The 20,735-nt window shown below is 45.2% G+C and overlaps 1 non-coding gene across 1 annotated transcript in view; it reads left to right on the plus strand.

Annotated features, from left to right (window-relative positions):
• The first annotated feature begins 5,398 nt into the window (after nucleotides 1-5,398).
• Nucleotides 5,399-20,735, plus strand: part of LINC03041 (long intergenic non-protein coding RNA 3041) — an 80,522-nt gene continuing 65,185 nt past the window's right edge. Inside the window, exon 1 of the transcript XR_008509621.1 lies at nucleotides 5,399-5,481. This is a non-coding gene — a transcript (long intergenic non-protein coding RNA 3041). The remainder of the gene's footprint in view (nucleotides 5,482-20,735) is intronic.

Genomic DNA, 20,735 nt, shown 5'->3' on the forward strand with positions numbered 1-20,735 from the left:
GCTTGGAAAAGAAGGAATGATCTTGATTTTACAGATGTGGTTGATGAGCCTTGAAGAAGTCAGGAAGAGGGCTGCAATTCATGCTTATGGTGACTGAAATTAAAAGCTACATCCTCAGGCCTATGACTTTAGAAAATGCACCTCCTCTGAACAGACAAACTGTACAAAGCCCTCTTTGGCAGGGCAGAAACTCTACAACTGACGGTGGTAAATGGCAAGCAACTATTCCAAACTCCTTGGGCTAGCAGTGAAGAAGCAGGGATTTGAACCCAGGCCTTTCAGACTCCAAATTCCATGCTTCCTCCACTACCACCCATTGACTCTAATTTGATGGATATTTGAAAATGAAAAAGTTCAACCTGTCATCTCCCCCTAATCCCGGATCTAAGCCACATTTGTAAGATGCAGGCACAGCCGATGTGATATTTTTATCTGAAATATTTACAGGTGGAAAGGATTAAAGCAAGTGATGGACTATTGAAGGTTAATGCCATCTTTTAATATGGAAAAACTACTCTCTCCACAAGAAATATACTTGTGGGATAATCTTGAGATATGTGTGTGCGTGCTCAAAATGTCAGCTAGAGTTTCATTAATTTCAGCCTCCCCTAAGAACACTATGTTATGGTTCTGAGGCTGCGTGTTAGCCTGCTGACACAGGTGGGACCCACAGCACCTGGCCCTCAGGGGTAAATTTATGGTATGATGTGTGAGGAATCCATCATGCAATTTGGCGATGCCCCCAGCTGCTTAATCAGAGATGGGGGATGCAAGACAAATGTTGTCTCCAGGCTTTGGGTGCTGTGTCTGTTTCAAGCTTTGACCCATCAGGACAAACACTCTCACTAGGAAGGCCAATTAATAAGATGGCTTATTAACACCCAGCCTCTCAGAACACAGAGTGCTTTGCCCTCAGCTTCTTCTGGGCTATTATTTAACAATTCTCTAGGCTAAAGGATCGTGTCCTAGAGTTTTTAGGCTAGCATAGGCCTTTGTGAGGTATCTAAAGCATAACCTCATTTACTCTGGATGAGTTGTGAAGATCATGCTTACAACTGGACCACAGCCAGTGTCTAAAGATGATGGGTCCAGCAATCCCATCACGGGCATCTACTTTACAAGCCCATTTGAAGGGCTGATCTTCCTCCCAGCAGAACAGAGATTAAGAGGCAGCCTCAAGGGGCAGCTGGCCTTCAATTCCTCTCCCAACTCTTCCAGTTGTAACCTGAGTAAATTGCGAGAATACACAAGCCTTACTTTCTTCATCTGTACCATGGGGGCAATAGTAGCAATTCCTACTTTGCAGCATGGTTGGGAAGACTAGAGACCCTTTGTGGTACTTTGCTAGTACCCAGAAAAGTACTTGACCCTCAGTAAACCATTGCTGGGTTGTGTCCTAGGTTTGGAGGTGTCCCTTTCTATGGTTTTGCTTCTGTGTAATGTCCTGGCTAAAAGGACCCGCTTTGGGGCAGCTGGACTAAGGTTAGAGTTTCTACTGTACCTCTTTCCAGCTGTGCAATCTGGGATGAATTATTTAATCTCATGAAGCATCACTTTCCTTATCAGTAAGATAGAGATAAAAATAGTTCTTACTTTGGAGAGCTAGGGTTAAGATTGGATGGGCCGTTGTATATAAAATGCTTATGTTACATTGCTTGGCATAACCAGGCACCTAGTAAAGGTTGTAAATAGTAGATAGGATATGTACTTCGGAATCTGTGAAGGCTTTGGCTACATGGAAAGATGATATTTCTGCCCCTTACCCAAAATACAGTTGACCTTTGAATAGCATGGGTTTGAACTGTGTTGATCCACTTATAAGTGGATTTTCTTCTGCCTCTGCCACCCATGAGACAGCAAGACCAACCTCCTCTTCCTCCTCCTCCTCTTCCTATTCCTCCTCCTCTGACTACTCAACCTAAAGATGAGGGAGATGAAGACCTTTATGATGATCCACTTCCACTTAATAAACAGTAAATATATTTTTTCTTCCTTCTGCTTTTCTTAATAACATTTCCTTGTTCTCTAGCTTAGTTTATTGTAAGAATATAGTATATGATACACATAACATATAAAATATGTGTTCACTGTTTATATTATTGATAAGGCTTCCAGTCATTAGTAGGTGATTAGAAGCTAAGTTTTGGGGCAGTCAAAAGTAACATGTGAATTTTCGGTGATGCAGGGGGTTGGCATCTGTAACCTCTGTGTTGTTCAAGGGTTGAGTGTGTATCAAAGTAATATGGAAAGCCTAACCAGCCTCAGGAACTTTGATCTGTAAATTCTGACATTGTACCAAGCGCAAACCTACTTGCACTTACTGGGAAAATAACTTTCTAGGGTGCAGAAGGTATTATAAAAACCATCAACTGCAGCTCAGCCCCTCTTTCTGAAACAAATACATGGGCCCAATGAACCCAAGTCGGAGTTACTACTTTTTGGGCAACTATACTGTGTGGCATGCGGAACCGGATGCTGGGTAAGTGCTCAGTCCAGTAACCTCGGAAGGCTACTTTTATTATTCATATCTATGCCGGAGGAGCCCAGGGCTCAGAGTAGATGAGCAACCAGAGCTCAGAAGTGAGAGAGCTGGGACTTGAACCCTCTCACTCCACCTTGTCAGCTGTCCTGAGGCATTCAGCAAGACAGGTGTTCGTGTCTCTCTTTTGTAGAGAAGAAAACTGAGGTTCACAGAGGTCAAGTAACCCACACATGCCCACACAGCTTGGGCCTGCTCCTTGCCCAGAACCTGGGTAACTTCTCCTGCAACCCACTCACGGATGCGTGTGCGTGCTAGCGGAAAGTGATTCTTATCTGGGTCCCTTAAAGAAGTGACATTTTCCCATGATTGTTTTCCTGCTGGCAACCCTTGTCATCTTCAGAGGAGACCCAGAGACTGTGGGCAGGGTGGTGATTCCCCGAGTCAGCCAAGGAGGGCAGAGTTCCCAGTGATGCCGAGACAGCGAGCCTGTGTCTCGAGCACACATTTCTCACTATAAAGCAAACAACCCGACTGGCAGAGCACTGTAGGGAAAATGACATCACTGCAGAATTTTAGGGCTAATCATTTAGCTGGATTAGCCCCAAAGTGCTGTGTCTAAAATCAGCATCCCTGCCTCTTTATGTACTCCAGATGAAACACATTAGCAGAAATATGGCAAGGGACACTCACAATACACGGTTCTACACTCTCAGCAGTTTTTGCAAATCTGCAATTAGTCTAAAGGGCCTGGGTAAATTAGGCCTCTTGATAAATGAAGCACCTAGACAGGCCTCAGATTTATTGGATCCCGCTGTCATGCTGTCCAGAGCCCTTGTCAGCTCCACTGCAGAGCGGGGACTGTACAGGGAAAGAAAACGGAGCCAATTCAGGCTCGGAATTGCCCCCAAGTCTTTGAAAAGACTGTGTTTGAGACTGCTGCCTCGGTGGCCTTAAAAGTTTCTGCCAGGAACATAATAGGTGAAATAGGAAGCCTTTGCCAGGAAGTTTGTGAGGGGATAGAAGAGGCCTGTTATACACTCCAGGCAGAAGGAGAGATGGGGGAAGGGTTTTTGTTATAGGCAGGAGGGAGGGGGCCACCGAGAGGCCTGCATGTGTCAGCAATTCTTTGCCCCATCCCACCCTGGGCCTCTCCAGCCTCCTCATGTCAGAGATTAGCAATGGGCACCGACGGGTACCAATGGGAACCACCAGCCTCTCTCCCAGCACTCCAGGTCTGGGCTCTGGTTGTTAGTTAACTCACTCCTTTCCCAAATGCAATTTTCCACATGCTTCAGGTATTAATAATAAATGACCTGGTGTTTTGACTACACGGAAAGGTTACAGAGATTCTAGAAAAGCACCCTCACCTCCAAAGTTGGGGAGTGGGTGTTTGTAATGCCTTAAAGCAAGCGTCCAGGGGCCAGAAGGCTGTGAGTGGTTGTGGCTTAGGTACAGGGGACATATGGGAAGGGGGTAGTATGGGCCTGTTGTTCTGATTTATGTCTCTGAATCCTGAGAAGCGGTTTGCAGCCATATTGGGGTGACACCTGCTAACTTTGCTGCTGGTGCTGCTGCCGCCGCCGCTGCTGCTGTGAGTGCTGAAGTCAGCTGAACCAGGCCAGTAAGGGGTCAGCAGATGCGCAGATGTTTTTGGGGTGGCGAGAGTTATTTTTTGTTAAGTCTATCTTATTTATTTATTTATTTTTGCAACATTTTCTTTCCTGATTACTAAAGTAATTGCTGTTTGGGGATGGTGGGGACATGGTCTGAATTTTTAATTTAAAAAGTAGTAAAGGACAATTTGTAGTAGGAGACAATTTGAAACGGAGGTCCCTGTTGTGTATGTGTGTGTGTGTGTGTGTGTGTGTATTTCTTGCTCCCTCCCTGTCTCTTTCTGTCTGTATCTTACAGTCTTAGGTCCTCTGTCTGTCTTCTTTCTTCTGTGTGTATCTCTCTGTTCTCAGTAACCCAGCAGAGGATGTTATGGCCCTGTGTACCCCCAGCACTGTCCCCACAACTGAGCACTTTGCCACTTAACTCTTGGTGGCTTGGGCAGCTGGATCCACGGGCTCCTTTGGGGTTAGGAGCACCCCAGGGTGTGAGCTTTCCAAGACCACTTTTTCCCGGAGGCTGCGGGAACAGCCTCACTGCCATGCTGCCTTCAGCTGCTGTGATTCAGTGTCTCTGGTCTGCAGATCAGCTGGGCAATTCTCCTGTCAGCCCACATTGATTTTCCTGTAGATTACATTACCCCCAATCACAAAAGAAATTGTGCTCCTCTCCTGGAGTGTCAGGGCAAAATGAATAGCAAACATTTTCCTGCAGGCAGCTCAGTTCTCCTGTCAAAGGCCACTTGAGCAGCCAGGGCACTGTCCTTGCTCCCCCAACCCCCAAATCTTTTCTCTCCAACTCAGTGGAAAAGTTTCTGGGGTGAGGTGGGGCATCAGATGCAACTTGGAGCGCACAAGATACCCAATTATGCCTCAGTGAGATCCTTCGGTATCTTAAGACCTTCTAAATTATGGAATTAAGAGGGTTTAGAGGGGGAAAAGAGCGGGTAACACCAGATGTGTTAAGAATTTAGAATGTGCTTTCTCATATATTAAAAAAGACTCTTTGAACATCATCAAAGAGATTGAGCAATTTTTATTCCTTTTAAAAGTACTGATTGGGGTCTCTGGTCTCTGGCTGGTATGTGTGTGTGTGTGAGTGTGTCGGGGGTCTGTATCACAAGGGCCTCTCTTCCTATGCTTGGTTGGTGTCAGGTCCACTTTCTGAAAACCTGGCATGCAGGGCGAGGCTTGCTTGTGTGGGCAGCTTTGGCACAGAGTCCTGGCACTGTGGATGAAGAGAAGTGTCAGCACTTTTCAAACAACTTAACTAGCAGCAGAAGGCGGGCGCCAATCTCCAAAGTGGGCTTTGTGGGAGAGAGGTCTTTGTCTGGGCAAACAACCTGCTTGTAGAGGCTGGAAGAGGAAAAGGCCAAAGACACTTGAAAAGTAAGAGAGAATCTTCTCTAGGGACACTGGGGGGCCACATAAACACACATTCCTGCCCAGTTGAGCATGGGTTTCTGTGTATCCCATGTGTGTGTCATGAGATACTTATAGCAAGAATTTTCATTGATAACTTAGCCAATGTTTATTGAACAACAACCATGGGCCAGACACTGGGTCAATGCTCTACCTATCATTGACCTATCTTTTCACTTGTCATCTAAATTGAATCCTCGCAGTGGGGAAGGCAGTGTCATCCCTGTTGACGTGATCTGGAAACAGTGCATTAGAGAGTATAGGAGACTTGCCAAGGTATTATAGATTGAATTGTGTCCCTGACCCCAAGAAATGTGTTGAAATCCTAACCTTCCCCACCTGTGAATGTGACGTTATTTGGAAAAAGGGTCCTTGTGGATGATCAAGTTAGGAAGGAGTCATTAGGATGGGTCCTGATCCAATATGACTGGTAGAAAAACCAGGGAGATTTGGACACATAGGGAAGACCATGTGAAGACTCAGGGAGAAGAGGAAGGACAGCCATCTGTAAGCCAAGGATTGCCAGCGATTGCTAGGAGGGAGGCCTAGATGAGGTCCTTCCCTCACAGTCCTCAGAAACAGCCAACCCTGCCAACAGCCTGATAGTGACCTTTTAGCTTCCAGAACCATGAGACAATGTATGTTTGTTGTTGAAGCCACCTAGCCTGTGATACTTTGTATGGGAGCCCCAGGAAGTAACTACACAAGAGCACCCAGCCCGTGGGTGGTGGAGCTGGTGTGTATGTATCCAGGCCCTGCCTGTCCCCGCGGTTATGCAGTGTAGCCTGCACACTGCTGGCTTCCTTGATGAGTGCCCAGCCAGCGCCTGGATGTGCTCCCACGGGCCTTGGATGTTTAGGAATTGGTATGTTGGGATGGTTTGGGGGCAGAGGCCAAAGGGAGACTTTATGATGAATCTAGCGTCTTATATATACTTTTGCTTACAGGTCTAGGAATCTGCTGATTTTATCATTTATATAAAGAATCTTAAAATGTGTATATCTTTTGACCTATTGCTAGAAATCTATTAAAATAATGATAAAAAGGGTGACATATTTCTGTAGAATTATATATCATAGTACTACTTATGAAACAGGTAGGAACGTTCCACATCCCAGGACTGTATGAAATGCCACATTTCTATATTTTCTAAAGTGAGATGAAATCTGATAGAAGTCGATACTAGCCAAGGGTGGTGAGAAGAACTCTGAATTCCTCCACCCCAGCTGGGTTGGCAGAACTTCTCTAGCCATAGTGTGTGGTGTCAGCCACATAGAAAGCCACGTAGCAGTGCCCATCTGAGGTCACCCAGAGCATCGGGCTCAGATAGGGCCATATCTCCACCATAGGTCACAGTTCAAGTCTTATTTCTTTTCTCATTCTTGGGGAGTCATTTAGCCAGGGAGGAGCCCATCTGTTAAATGTCTGCAGCCCACATCATTCATCCTCTTCCTTGGACGATGTAGTCTACAGGTGTCAAGGGCCTCTGTTTTTGAAACACAAAGCCCTCTCACAAAGTACCCTAATCTCCTTTAAATGAGCAAAATAACCTTTCAGAAGTACATTTTCTCTCTCTCTCAGGGGTTATAGCACAGCAGTTGTTGAGAAAGATGTTTCATCTTTCTCTCATGTGACCACAGGAGTCAAAACAAACACAAATAACAAAACAACACAACTTCCAAATAACAAATCCCTAACACAAATAATGGCTACATTTAAATGCCCATTCAGACTCATTACATTGATTATAATCCAAATACATAACATTAGACATAGACATTAAATTTTTAGTTAACATTAATAGGAGACAAAGTTCAAGTTGTAATGTGAATTGAAAAAATAGAACATCATATTATTTTCTATTGCTGCATAACAAATTATTGTAAGTTTAGCCACTTACAGCAACACCCATTTACTGTCTCACGGTTCTGTAGGTCCAAAACCCCAGCAGTCTTGTTTGAGTTTTCTGCCCAGGGTCTCCTAAGTCCAAAATGAAGGTGTTGGCCAGGCTGTGTTCTCATCTAGAGCTGGGGTCTTCTTTCAAGCTCATTCATATTTTTGGTAGAATTGAGTTCCTGTGGTTGCAGGCCCAAGGTCCCTATTTTCCTTGCTGGGTGTCAACTAGGGGTTGCTCTCAGGTCCTGGAGGCTTCTAGCATGCTTTGCCATGTTGGGCTCTCTATCTTCACAGTCACCAAAGGAGACTCTCCCTTGTTTCAAGTCCCTCTCATGCTTCGTATCTGTCTCCAGGAAAAGCCCAATCTCTGTCAAGACTCACCTGAAGAGGCCAGACCAACCCAGGATCATCTCCCACCCTTAAAGTCGTGCCATGGAACATAACCAAATCATGAGAGTGATGGCCCATAATAGTCACAGGTCCCACCTGCCCACATTCAAGGGGGAAAGGATTACATAAAGCCATGTGGATTCCGGGATCATCTTAGAATTCTGTCTAATACAGATACCAGTCGTATATACAGCAAGATCTCAGCCATGTAATGTTTATGAGCTCAGAAGAACACGTGTATGATATAAACCTCAATATTAATAAGACTTTTCTGTGGGGTAGGATTATGGATGACTTTTATTTTCTTCTTTATACTTTTCTGTATCTTCTAAGCATTTTATAATGAGCACGTTACATTTATGATCAAGGAAAACACCACATTATTTAGATAAAGAAATAATTGGGCCTCAAGCTAGGATAGTAATGCATGACTAGTAGGCATTTGCTCTGTAAAATTAAGTGTGTGTAGCTGAATGGTTTGTTCATTCATTTATTCTTTCGTTCATTCATTCACTGGCCCCCTTGGGAAGAAGGTGCAGACAGATTGCATTTTCCTATAGGACTGCATGCTGATGGGGTCCCTCTGCTCAGAATATCTCTGGAATTGCTTCACACTTTTTAGCAAAAAAAGATTCCAAAAGACAAGTTGTATTTCTATTTGTTATTACTCCTGGGGAAAAAATAGCGAAGGAAAATTATTCAGACTGTTTGAGAAATACTTTGCAATTTCTATTTTCTCACCAGTATCCTAATAGCTTGATAATGTTTAGGTTTTGAAATTTCATATTGTCTTTGTGAGCAGAAAATACCAGCTTCTCATAAATAACTGAAATGAAACAACAGAACTCTTGGCTCAAATTCACTTTTCAGCCTGACGTGTCAGAAGGAGCCCAATGCAAAAACTCTCTCCCGAAACAGAAGTGTGGCCCAGGGAGACTAGCAACACAAATGATCCAGAAACCCTTATAGTGGGAACTCCCTCCACTAACAGAGCAGAATTGCTCAAGGATGGGAACATCAGCATGTGGCAAACCATCAGAGGGATATCAACTGGCCATCTCAGGCCATCTTGTGCCAGTAGCAAATCTAGGGGCTCAAGTCAGGTGAGAGCGTGTAGTAAATGAGGTTGGGCAGAAAAATAGGGCAAGGTTGCCCTGTACCAAACGGTGATGTTGGCATGATTTGCCTTTGGGCTTCCTTGTCTCCTCTTCCTTCTTCATTCATTCCCCTTCCCTTCACTGGTGCCCACTCCTGCCCTGGTGCCAGCTTCCATCTCCCACCCACTTTCAGTTAATGAAGATCATTCAGGGTTTTTTGTTTTGTTTTGTTTTTGTTTTTTTAATGCGGATACTCTCAGGAGTATTTGCATTTTAATAGGCGATTGTAAAAGGTGAAAAGGCCTTGAAGATAGCAAAGAATAGTTTGCTAATAGTGGAAGGACCAGTAAGGAGGTTATTTTTGCTTGGGGGCCCTGCCCAATGCCCCCAAAGTCATCTTCCAAATACTGTTTTTTGTACAGTGTTGACCTGGCTCAGGAACGGGCTGCAGTGATTCTATTCTGTCAGCATTAAATGGGTGTTGACAGCTGGAAGAAAGGCATCAAAATATATAGGAAATAGCATTCTTGAAATGAGAAGTAAAATATCTGCTGTGTGTCTTCCACACTGTATCATGGGGAGAATCAAATGAGGTCATGTATGTGACAGAGTCTCATAAGAGACTCAGAAATGAACACATGCAGAGTAGTATCAGGATACGTGGCTTATGTGGTTGTCCCCAGCACAGTCAGAGAACAAAAGCCTGGGCGCAAAGATGATCGAGCTTTTGACACGGTCGCCTGCCTTAGAAACGGACACTATTTCATTAGGCCTTTTCTGCAGGTAGTCATTATATGTAAATGTCATGAGCGAATCCACTGAGATATAAAGGAGCATTCGCCCCTTGAGAGTTGTTCTGGGTTCCAGAGACTCACCTCGTACTATGCCTCAGTTTCTCATTTGGTAGACCTGAAGATGAAAATAAGTATTGGTCTTCCCTCAGCAGAAATAGGAAAAGTGAATGGGCAGCTGGGATGAAGCTCTTTGAGGCCTCCCTGAAGAAGGGGGAAAAAGCTCTTCTTCCCGAGATGGGGTATATTTGGGCAAAGGTGAAATCATGTTGGTTTTAGTTTTTTTTTCAACTTATCAATTATTTTCTAAATATAAACTTACAAACTATGGAGCATGAGAAGTAAATGGAGAGCCATGAAACTTCCACCCAATTAACGATAAATAATACTGTCACCCTCCACTCCATCCCAGGGTCTCTTCCTCACGCTGGGCTCTTCCCTTCCCATCACCTGAATACATGGCAAGGAACCACTATCTGAACGGTGCTTTTATTTTTTAAAACGATATTCTTTATTCCTATTTTGTATCACAGTTTGACCACATATCCACTAACCATATATCATTTAGTCCTACTTATCTTTTAAACTCCATATAAATGCCATCACCAGGTATGTATTCTTTTGGGACTTGCTGTTTTTAGCCAACGTTATGTGTTTGTGATTTGACAGTTTTTATGCCTCTAGGTTTGGTTCATTCATTCTCATTCCATTGTATTCCATTTATGAATATACCAGAAATCAATCGTCTCTTCTTTTCTTGATAGTGCAGCTTTAGTCTTTGCATTTATTTTAAACATGCTTTCACTGTAGGATTTAGGGTGCTTGTCTCAGTTCAGGCTGCTGTAACAAAATACCAAAGATATAATCTTTGGTTTATACCACAGAAACATATTTCTCACAGTTTTGGAGGCTGCAGGTCTGAGAGGGGAATGTCGGCATGGCCGAGTTCTGGTGAGGGCCCTCTTCCACTTGCAGACTGCTGACTTCTCAGTGTGTCCTCACATGGCAGAAAGGGGGTGAGTGAACTCATGGGCTCCCTTTTCTGAGGACATTAATCCTACTCACGAGGGCTCCCTGCTCAGACCTAATCACCTCCCGAAGGCCCCACCTCCTAATGCCATTATGTTGGGGGTTAGAATGTCAGCATATGAATTTCAAGGGCAGAAACATTCAGTCCATTACAGTAGTGTTTATTCCAGTAGAGGAAAAGCCAAGGTGTGGTTAAATAGGACTAGGTGATTGGGCAAAGGAAGTAAGAACTAACTTTTTTTTTTTGAGACGGAGTCTCTCTCTATCGCCCAGGCTAGAGTGCAGTAGAGCAACCTTGGCTCACTGTAACCTCTGCCTCCCGGCTTCAAGAGATTGTCCTGCCTTAGCCTCCTGAGTAACTGGGATCATAGGCATGCACCACCACGCCCGGCTAGTTTTTGTTGTTGTTGCTGTTGTTGTTGTTTTTGTTGTTTTCGATATTTTAATTAATAGTAGAGATGGAGTTTCACCATTTTGGCCAGGCTGGTCTCAAACTCCTGACCTCAGGTGATCTGCCTGCTTCGGCCTCCCAAAGTGCTCAGATTATAGGCATGAGCCACTGTGTGCCCTGCCAGAAAGTAATGTTTTGAAGGTAAAACCAGGCCCTAGCCCCCACCTCTCCTAATGGCCTTCCTTGTACATGTTATCTCACTATTCTCAGAAACACTTTTTCAGTAAAGTGAAGAAGTTGAGTTGGATAAGCTTCAGATTCTTTTCTAAGGCAACCTCCTAATTCAATGAATTGTTCACTCACTGAACACATAATGAACATCTGCTATTTGCCTCCATTACTAGATTCAGTAGAAAACAAAACAGGTACATCACAGAATTTCAGACCATGGAAGATGTCAGAGAAAAAAGGGAGTAGGCCACTAAAAAGTTTTTTGTTTTTGCTATTGTTGTCTGGTTTGTTTTTAAATTAGAAACTGTAAGTACTATTGTAGAAACACCCGTGGGGTGAGGATACAGAGCTCTGGATGGATCTATTTTAGGTAGAATGGTCGGGAAAGGCATCCCAGAGAATGAATATCTAAGCTTGAGAGGCACCAGCTACACATGGTCAGGAGGAAGAGGATTCCAGTCTCAGAGAACTGCCTGGGCAAAACCCCTGGGTAGAACAAGAGCTTCATATGTTCTAGAACTTGGGGGAATTATGTGAGAGGGAAGCATGCCTCCAGGTGAGCCCTGACACTTCAGGGAGGGGCTCTGTGGACCATCGAAAGCATTTGAGTTTTATCCTATGTGCAACTGGAAGGCGTTAAAGGATTTTTCAGTAGGGGACTGACATGGTCAGATCTGTGTTTTTTAAAGATTACTGTTGTGAAGAGAATGGGTAGGAGGGGGCTAAAGCGAAAACTGCAACTGTCGGGCCTCGTGGGAGGTGACGGGGCTCAGGTTGGAGAGGCAGTCATGGAGGTGAGAGGGAGGGGACGGGCTAGGTCCCAGGATGACGTGGAGCCAAGAAGGGGCATTGCTGCAATGTATTTTTAATTAGAAACATAATCAACATTGGGGGTAAATGGGGAAATAATCAGACCCAAGCTCACTTCACTAGAGAAGAGAAGGTTCAGAGAAAATGGGGTTGGTCAAGATAAGGAAGTTGGAGGAAGCTGTGATTCTTTAGTAATGGGACACCACAGATCCTCTGTGCATACGTCTCCTTCCCTCCCTCTCTTCCTTCCTCCCTTTCTTCCATCTTCTAACTACCTTGTCTGAAGACTATCTCTAAAACTCTTCTCAGTTTGAAGGTAACCTTCTTTACCAGAATGGAGCAGACAAGAGCCACCTCCCCAGTCTTCCAGAGGAGAGGGGATATCCAACCCCCCACCACACACCCACCTCTACACACACATCCAGGCCCAGGACAATGTCCTCACCAGCACTGCTCCACCCCTCCCAATCCTTCCTGGCCAGAAAAAGTGCCTGAACCGTTGTGTCAGATCCTAGTCTTGGCACAGGCTTTATATCTCCCTAACAATGTACTGCCCATTTAAAGAACCATAAAACATGACCGAATGGGGAATAGCAGTGGCTGTTTAGTATGCTTTAAAATTCTTTAATTTGCTGTGCCACAATAACTTGCACTTTAATAAAAGCAATCTCTTGTCTTAATAGCTACACAATAAAGAGTTATTTATATGAGTCAGTGTGCAGGCCCGAGCCTTCCAGGTGTGCCCCAGATTTTAAGCACTCTGAGCAATTTGCAGGCTGGCGCTGCCTGATGCAGCCCATGGAAGGCTCCTGACACTGCCATTTTGCAGTGTCACAACTCCAGGGCCACGGCCCGCCCCAGGCTCCTGGGCCTGCACAGCCCACTCGGCGCGCTGATTTATTTCGGTATTACGTTTAATTGTTTCCTTCTTGTGGAAGCCTTAACATGCAATGCTTGTAAATCTGACCCAAATCCTCCATATGGCACTCTGGTTTTCCATTTTCAAATGCATTCGCCCTGGAATAATGACTGTGGTATAACTCAATTTGAGTTCTGCTGCTGGGGACTTTATTACATAATGCTTTCTAATTGACCCTCATAGTTTAATAAGACAGAACATTTCACCAGAACATTGACAAAAGTTATTAATTTTCACTTCAGCAGAGACCCATGTCCCAATTAAATCCCCTGATAATGCCTGACTGACTGACCTCATTATGGCAAATTCTTATTAGTCCTGCGGAGAGGATAGCATCACACACTGTTAAAATGCCTAAATGAGCACATACAACCATCCACTGTGATTATAATTTACATACATGACAAATTTTACTCCCTAATCCTTGTCTGGTGTGATGAATGTGGCATGCTGCTGTCATACCATGGGATCAGCCATTGAGGATTTGGGAGGTGTAAAAATGCTCTGCGAGTGTGCTAAGCTACGCCCAGTTAAATTCTATCTGCCTGTCTAGGAAACTATTTCAAGTGTGTGGGCGTCTTTAAACAGGGAGATTGACTTCTGCCCTTTCCTTTTTTAATGAGAACAACTAGTACTCATTTGTTTGTTTGTTTTTAGCCGACTTCAAAAAATAGAAAACCCACCAGCAGCAGCAGCAAACAGTGATTTCAGCCTTCCTGCTTGGGTAGCTCATATTCCCTGAAGTGGACTTTTCTTCCCTGAGTGTAGTTATATTTTTATATTTTTTCTGAGCTTTCATTTTGCAGGGGACAGTGGGTGGGGGCTTGTAGACTCAGCTTCCAGTTGAGGGTATCGTAGATACCACCCCATTTAACCAATGACAGGGCCACCTACTCAAGCTGGTCCCATATTGTGGGACAAGCTGTTGGAAGCTCAGTTGGAAGAAAAATGTATATTTGCACATGCTGATAAAATGGAAGCCTCAGAGTGGCAAGAAAATGAAAGGAAAAAAGCCTTACAGTGTCTGAGGCTTCAGATTGTTTTTCGACCTTTCTTCTTCTGGTCCACACAGCAGTGTTTATCTTTGAGGCGGTCTGACCACGGCTCGATGTCTGCTTTTCCTGTGCAATGTAGTCATCCCCCCTGGGCTGTATGATTTGACACATGACAACAATCTAAGAGCAGAGATCAAACTTCTCAGACTCATGGCAATGTGGCAAGTAATGTGTATTGACACAGCAAAGTGCATTTTGGAAATACGAGTGGTTGGGTGGGCACAGCCCCTTGCTCAGCTAGAGATAGCTTAAATCATAGGCTTCAGTTGCCCAGAAAGATAAAGCCAAAATTTAAATAATAATAATAACCAGCTGGAAGCTGCAATTAATTGAATTCTCTTCTCTCTCTCTTTTTCTTTGGGTATCATCATGTTGAAAGCAGGAATTTTGTGGGAAAATAGTAATAGTAACAGAAGAAGAAAGCGAAAAAAAGAAATGAAACTAAACCTCCTTAGGGAATATTTTAAAGTACTGCATATTCTCCTCCATCACTCATTCTGCAGATGTCTACTGTGTAGCTCCTTCGTGTTGGGCACTGTGCTAGGTTTCCAAATACTAAGGTGAATGACCTAGAGATAGGGCACATTATACCTACTCACAAGACACCCTACCACATGATGCTACAAAGGTTTATGGGACCCCCAAGAGGGGGCATCTAACCCACATGTGGTAGTTCCTCCATGCATTCGACACATGGGCATTTAGCCCTACTATGTGCTAAGCGCTATTGAGTCTGTCTATTCCTGGTGCTAAAGAGTGACTCCTAGTGGTGACCCAAGGTGTGGCGGCTTCCTCAGTGAGACAAGGATTCAATAGGGCATTGCTCATGAAAGGCTTTCACTGCCTGTTTGTGGCATCAATGATTGATGGCATATATACTGAGGAAAAGTGAACTCGTTCGCCCAAAAGAAGATTTTTTAAAACACTGCTGTGGGAGAAGAATCATCACAGAGTTGTGTAATCGCAGGGAAAAGAAGGATCCATTTGAAGGATGGAGGTAGGTTTAGAGAAGATGTTGCTAAGGAGGTGGTCACAGAGTTCTGGGTATGGCTTTGGTGCTTAGACTTGAATCCACATCCTTTTCCCCTCTTGGGGTCTCCTGCTATTGTGCTGGAGCCAGGTCAAACTGGCCCAGAGAGCCAGTCATGCCTCACTCTTTCCTACTGCATTTCCAGTTGTATCGCGTTGGTAGCTTGAATTTAGCTATGGTGGGAGTATTTACACCACAGAAATTGGCAAACTCTGGAAGCCAGAGCTCTTCTTCTACAGCTACCCCTGTCCCCGGAACCAGTTGTTAAACACTGATCAGCACACCACTGTCTGCACACAAGAATCCCTAGCTGTGTGAAAAACTCAACAGTGATTTCATTAGATGACTGGCAAGGCTTATACCACAATGCAAAGCTCTGGTAAAAATTCACATCCATGCTTTAGGCCTGGGGACCCTAACTTCCATGAGGGTAGTGCTGGGACCCTATGCTCAGGTTGTCCACAGAGAGACAAGAAAGACTTGTAAGTCTGTTGAGAAGATTCTGAGCCAATGTCCTGAAGCAACTGCATGGACGAATTACAGAAGTGGTGTGAACTGGTCAGGACAGGCTGCTGCCCTAGATGACGGATGTCCCACTGAAGGGCACTTTACTCAAGGGAGCAGCTGAGAAATAATAGTAATGGGGATGATCCAGGGCTTCTCTGAGAGAGCCAGAAGTGGAATACACCATGCTTGGGGATTTGTGTTCTCTTTCAACTCAGTGATCCCACTCTCTAGGAAGCATGACTCACTTAAGGCTGGGCTCTGTCTTCTCAAGCTGAGCACCTTGTCCCATGGAGTGGAGCCCACAGGGAATGGGGAGGACTCAGAAGTGTGAGGAAGGTCTGTCTCCTAAGCGTTAAGGAAGAAATCCGAGTTAATAGATGCCTCTTCCCTCCCCAGCAATGAGGGCTGAATAAATGGCCACCAATGGGAAAGGCAATAGGGCACTAGAATAGCGTGTGGAAAGGCATAGCACTGTGGGCAGAGGAAACTGTGGAGATATCTGTGGGACCTATGGTGTGTTCTCAGGGAAGAGGGTGATGGCAAGAGGAGAGCATAGAAAAGAAGATGGGACTCAGACTCTGGGCTGTGGTGTTTGTTCTTTATTCTGTAGCCAACAAGGATTCAACACAGATAGTTAGAATAGGGGAACGGTATGGTCCAATCCCTTTTTAGGGACATGGAGGGTAGAGAAGTAGGGGAAGAGTTTGATGGCTGGGGGACCAAGACCAGGGTGTTGCAGACACAGTTATTTGCTTATTCAGTATCAGTTCTCATTTTCTTCCTTCCTAACAGAACCTCAATTTTATTCAGAGAGGCAATGTGTGCTGCATGCAAAAGAAAACAAAAGAAAGAAAATCCCCGCTACCATTCCCAACCTTCCTTGCAGAGGGAGAGGTCAGACAACGCAGTTCTGGCCAATGAAATGTCAAGTGACATTTCCCTGGGCGGAGCTTCTGGGAGAGCTCTTTGAAAGGGGTCAGATTCAGGAGGCAGTTGCTTCTTCTCCCTTGCGCTTCCCTTTCTTCTAACCTGGAATGTGGATTTGGAAGAAGCGCAATGATTTTGTGACCATGAGGTGACAAGCATACTGAGGATAGCCATATGGCAAGAGTGGCTGACTGGAAAGATAGGAGGCATGCGGGGTCCCTGGAGGCATTGTGGGGCTGCCATATTGGCTCTGGATCTCCTACATCTGGATTTCTTATTGTGTGAGGAAAAAATCAGACTCTATTTGGTTAAGCCACGGCAAGTTCAGCTTTCTGTTACATCAGCTAAACCTACTCTTAACTCTTTCTGGTACTGTTTCATAGGTCCAGGTGACAGCCCCTGAGTACCTGAACTACAGCAGCCAGTGGCATGAAGAGGTGAGGAACGGCTCTCAGGTAGACTTGGCAGCAACATCTTGTTAGGGAGAGTGAAGCTTGAAAGACAGTGTAGCTCCTGAAACTGACTGAAATATAGATGGCAGAATCGGCCCACCCCAAGAATTCAGGTTTAAGGGCTGGGTAGGACACATGCCAGAGACGATGAGCTCGGTCAAGGGCAGACTGAGTTTGAAGTGCTCAATGTGCAATGTAGACGGGGCATCTTCTGGGCCACTGGAAAGGCCCATCTGCATTCGGGAAAGAGGTGGGGAGAGTTCTGAAAAAGAGATATGGCAGTTACCGGCAAAGTGATGGTGGCTGGATCCGTGGGAGTGGACAGGATTACATATGAGACAGATGTGTGAGGAGAAGAGGGGCAAAGAGACAGCTTTGGGAAACACCGCCAGGCAACGGACAGGCGGTGCTGGGTTGGGGGATTATGGGGGATAGAGAAAGAGAGTGCGAAGGGCTGTGAGAGAGTGGGGAGAAGAATTCACAGAGGCTGGGTCCCAGAAGCCAAGAGCAGAGATGGTCTCAAGAAGGAAAAGAGCAGTCAGGAGTGCCAAATGCGGTGGAGTTGTCAAGGAGGATGAGGAATGAAAATTAGCCTATGGATCTGGCAATTACGATGTCAGTTTTTCTGCTAAAGCTGCTCCCACTGAGGTCACTAATGAAGCCAGAGAAATAGATTGATTTGCCCGAAGTGACATCGTTAGCAATGAGTCTAGCATTAGAAACTGAGGCTCCCGACTCTGGTTAAGTGCTCTTTCTCTTTTATTACACATACTTTTAGGCTGCCCCAAATCACAAAATCAGGTTTTCATAGAACAGCTTTTGGGTATCATTTATGGTCAGGTGCAAAAACCTTCTAGCTGTCTCTATTGATGTTAGTTTAAATAGGTGTCACTTTGTTCTCAGATTAAAGTATCTTCTTAGCTAATATTTTGATGTGCTGAGATCTCCTAATGGAGAAAGAAGCAAGCCATGGAGAGGAAGAAAGTCAAGACAGGCACTGTCCACTCCCCTGCTTGTCACTCAGGGCTCTCAGCCCTGACTGGAGGCTGTCTTCATTTCTCGGTCCATGTCCCGCCCCACAGCCAGAGGCTGAAGAGAGAGTCTGAAGTATTGCCTGGCAGAAGAGTGCTGTTTCTTTCATCTCAAGCAAGAAGGAGGCTTTCCAGATACTGGCCCATCCTGAGCAGACTAATATTCAGCCAGACATACAGCATTGACCCCCACAGGGACCAGAAACAGCCTGGGCATGTGAAGCCAGCGGGCAATATTTTAGCCAGAAGTACTTACTCTATTTCCAGACCAATCAACGTGAAGGTCACAGCATCTATAAAAAGCCTGAGCTATCTATCTACATGAGAGGTGGGGTTCAGAGAGAGAGGCAAAACAGTCCATCTTGAAATTCTCAAGGCTGAACTTGAATCTGTCTCTCTGTCTTTTTTTTCTCCCCTCCTGAAAGCAGAGGTCAGAAAGGTGTCACAAGGTGAGGGCAAAATTGTCAGAACCCCAGTGTGTTTCAGCCCCTGCTCTCCCAGGCGATCACACACCTATCAGTACTGAGGATAGCACAGTAGGTGCACTGGCAGAAACCCCTGTTGCAAAACCTTCCCTATCCGAGAACAGAAAGTAAAGCAAATAAGCATCCTGAGGCTGTGAAACTCTCCAATCGCCACCCCCTGCCCCAGGCTGACAGGGGGTGAGTCAGCAGCTTGGATATATAGCGGCAGTTGTCAGGAAAACCCGGTGGGCTTGCTAGGGGGGCCCTGCAATCCATAAAGGAAAATTGTCTCAGCAGAGCAAGAGGTTTTTGTTGTTGTTGTTGTTTTTCCTGAGCAAACGAGCCCTGGTGTTTTCTCCCATGCAAGAAAGCTGCTGCAGATCTGGAGTCAATTTTTCTCCAACGGACAAGGTAGTGAGGGCCTCTGGCTGATTAAAGAGAGTAGCTACCATTCACTATTTCTCAGAAGAGGGAACATAAAGACGGAGATGCAGCCAAAATAAACAGATGGCTGGATCGGGTGGAGGATGCTGTCATGAGCAGACACACAGGTAGCATGGGCCCCAGGCAACCACACAAAGCCATTAAGAGGAGCCAAAACTCAGCAAAGAGTTCTAGAGCCCTGGGAAACAGATTGTGCCCTGCCCCAGGGGGGTCGCCTTGGAATTGTCACTGATCCAAAGGTAGTCAAGTTTGCACAGAGCAGGGGGACCCAGCAAGCAAGCAAGCCTGGACACCAGGAGGACTGAGAAAAGACAGAACTGAGAGTAAAGGTGTGAGGCAGCGAAGTCCGTGTAAACTCAGAGCCCCTCAAGTGGCTGGAAGGTTGAGCAGCAGATAGGATGGTGTACCAACTGGCGGGCTGCTTCCAGAACCAACTCAGAGCCACTAAGGCAATTCTGCAAACATTTACTGAATGCCTTGTAGGTACCAGAGCTCTGCCTTTGAGGATCTTGTGGTCTGGGAGTGAAATGTTTATAAACAGATAAATGACACTGCAATACAATGATTATGAACAGAATCCTGAAGGATCATAAGGGAGAGAGCTGTCAGGGAAGGCTTCGGAGAGGAGGTGACACTGAGGCTGGTTAATAAAGACTGAGCAAGGTAAAGAAGGAAAAATTGTACTAAAGACTATAGTTGGGTAACCGCAAGACTATTACAATGAAGCCTCTGGTTGCAGAGAAAGAAAGTTCAGTTAAACTAGCTGAAGTTATGAGGAACATTGCTACGGAAGTACAACAGAGACTCTTACCAGAAAGTAAGAGGAAAGAAGTGCTGTGGGTTGCCATGGGGACTGGACCCAGGAAACCATGATCCAGTGTCAATTCCTGACAGAGGCACAAGGACTTCCATCCTCCAAGCTCTGGGCCTCTGTCCACTCCCCGTCTTCCTGAGGTCCATTCTTCTCTGGTTACATGTGGACTAGGAATCCCATATCTTTGCCTCATAGGCATTCGTGGCTTGCTCTGGCACCAACTTCAGGACCAATTTCCTATGACCTTTCAGGTAAAGTGCCTATCATCCTGTAGGCACACCTGACTCTATCCCTCAGTGTTCTACTTCTCAGGACAGAGAACCCAGTTGGCTCTGATTAAGTCATTGATATCTGATTGGTAAATTGGTGCCCGGAGCCAGAAGGGTTAAGTGCAGGTTGTATATAATGTCACCTTTCTTTTTTTTTTTTTTTTTTTTTTGAGACAGGGTCTCATTCTGTCACCCAGGCTGGAGTGCAGTGGTGCAATCTCGGCTCACTGCAGCCTCGATTTCCCAGGCTCAGGTAATCCTCACACCTCAGCCTCCCAGGTAGCTGGGACCACAGGTGCCTGCCGCCACGCCTGGATAATTGTTTTGTATTTTTTGTAGAGATGGAGTTTCATCATGTTGTTCAGGCTGGTCTTGAACTCCTGGGATCAAGCAATGTGCACATCTTGGCCTCCCAAAGTGCTGGGATTACAGGCATGAGCCAACACACCCAGGTGAATGTCACCTTTCAAGGTGTGAGTGGGCGTGGATGGGGAGGTGATGACTGGCATATTTACTAAGGTGCATGTACTCATGTGAGCACTCTGGAAACACAGGGTATCTGCCATAAGTGTCCAGGATAGACTTTTGGCTCTCTGTGCTGCTATTGTACAAACCTTTATCTTAACACTGAAAATATTATAAAAATTTATCTTAATTTATCCTTCATCACAATT

The sequence above is a fragment of the Pongo abelii genome, chromosome 13 (assembly GCF_028885655.2).
Source record: "Pongo abelii isolate AG06213 chromosome 13, NHGRI_mPonAbe1-v2.0_pri, whole genome shotgun sequence".
Classification (NCBI taxonomy): Eukaryota; Metazoa; Chordata; class Mammalia; order Primates; family Hominidae; genus Pongo; species Pongo abelii.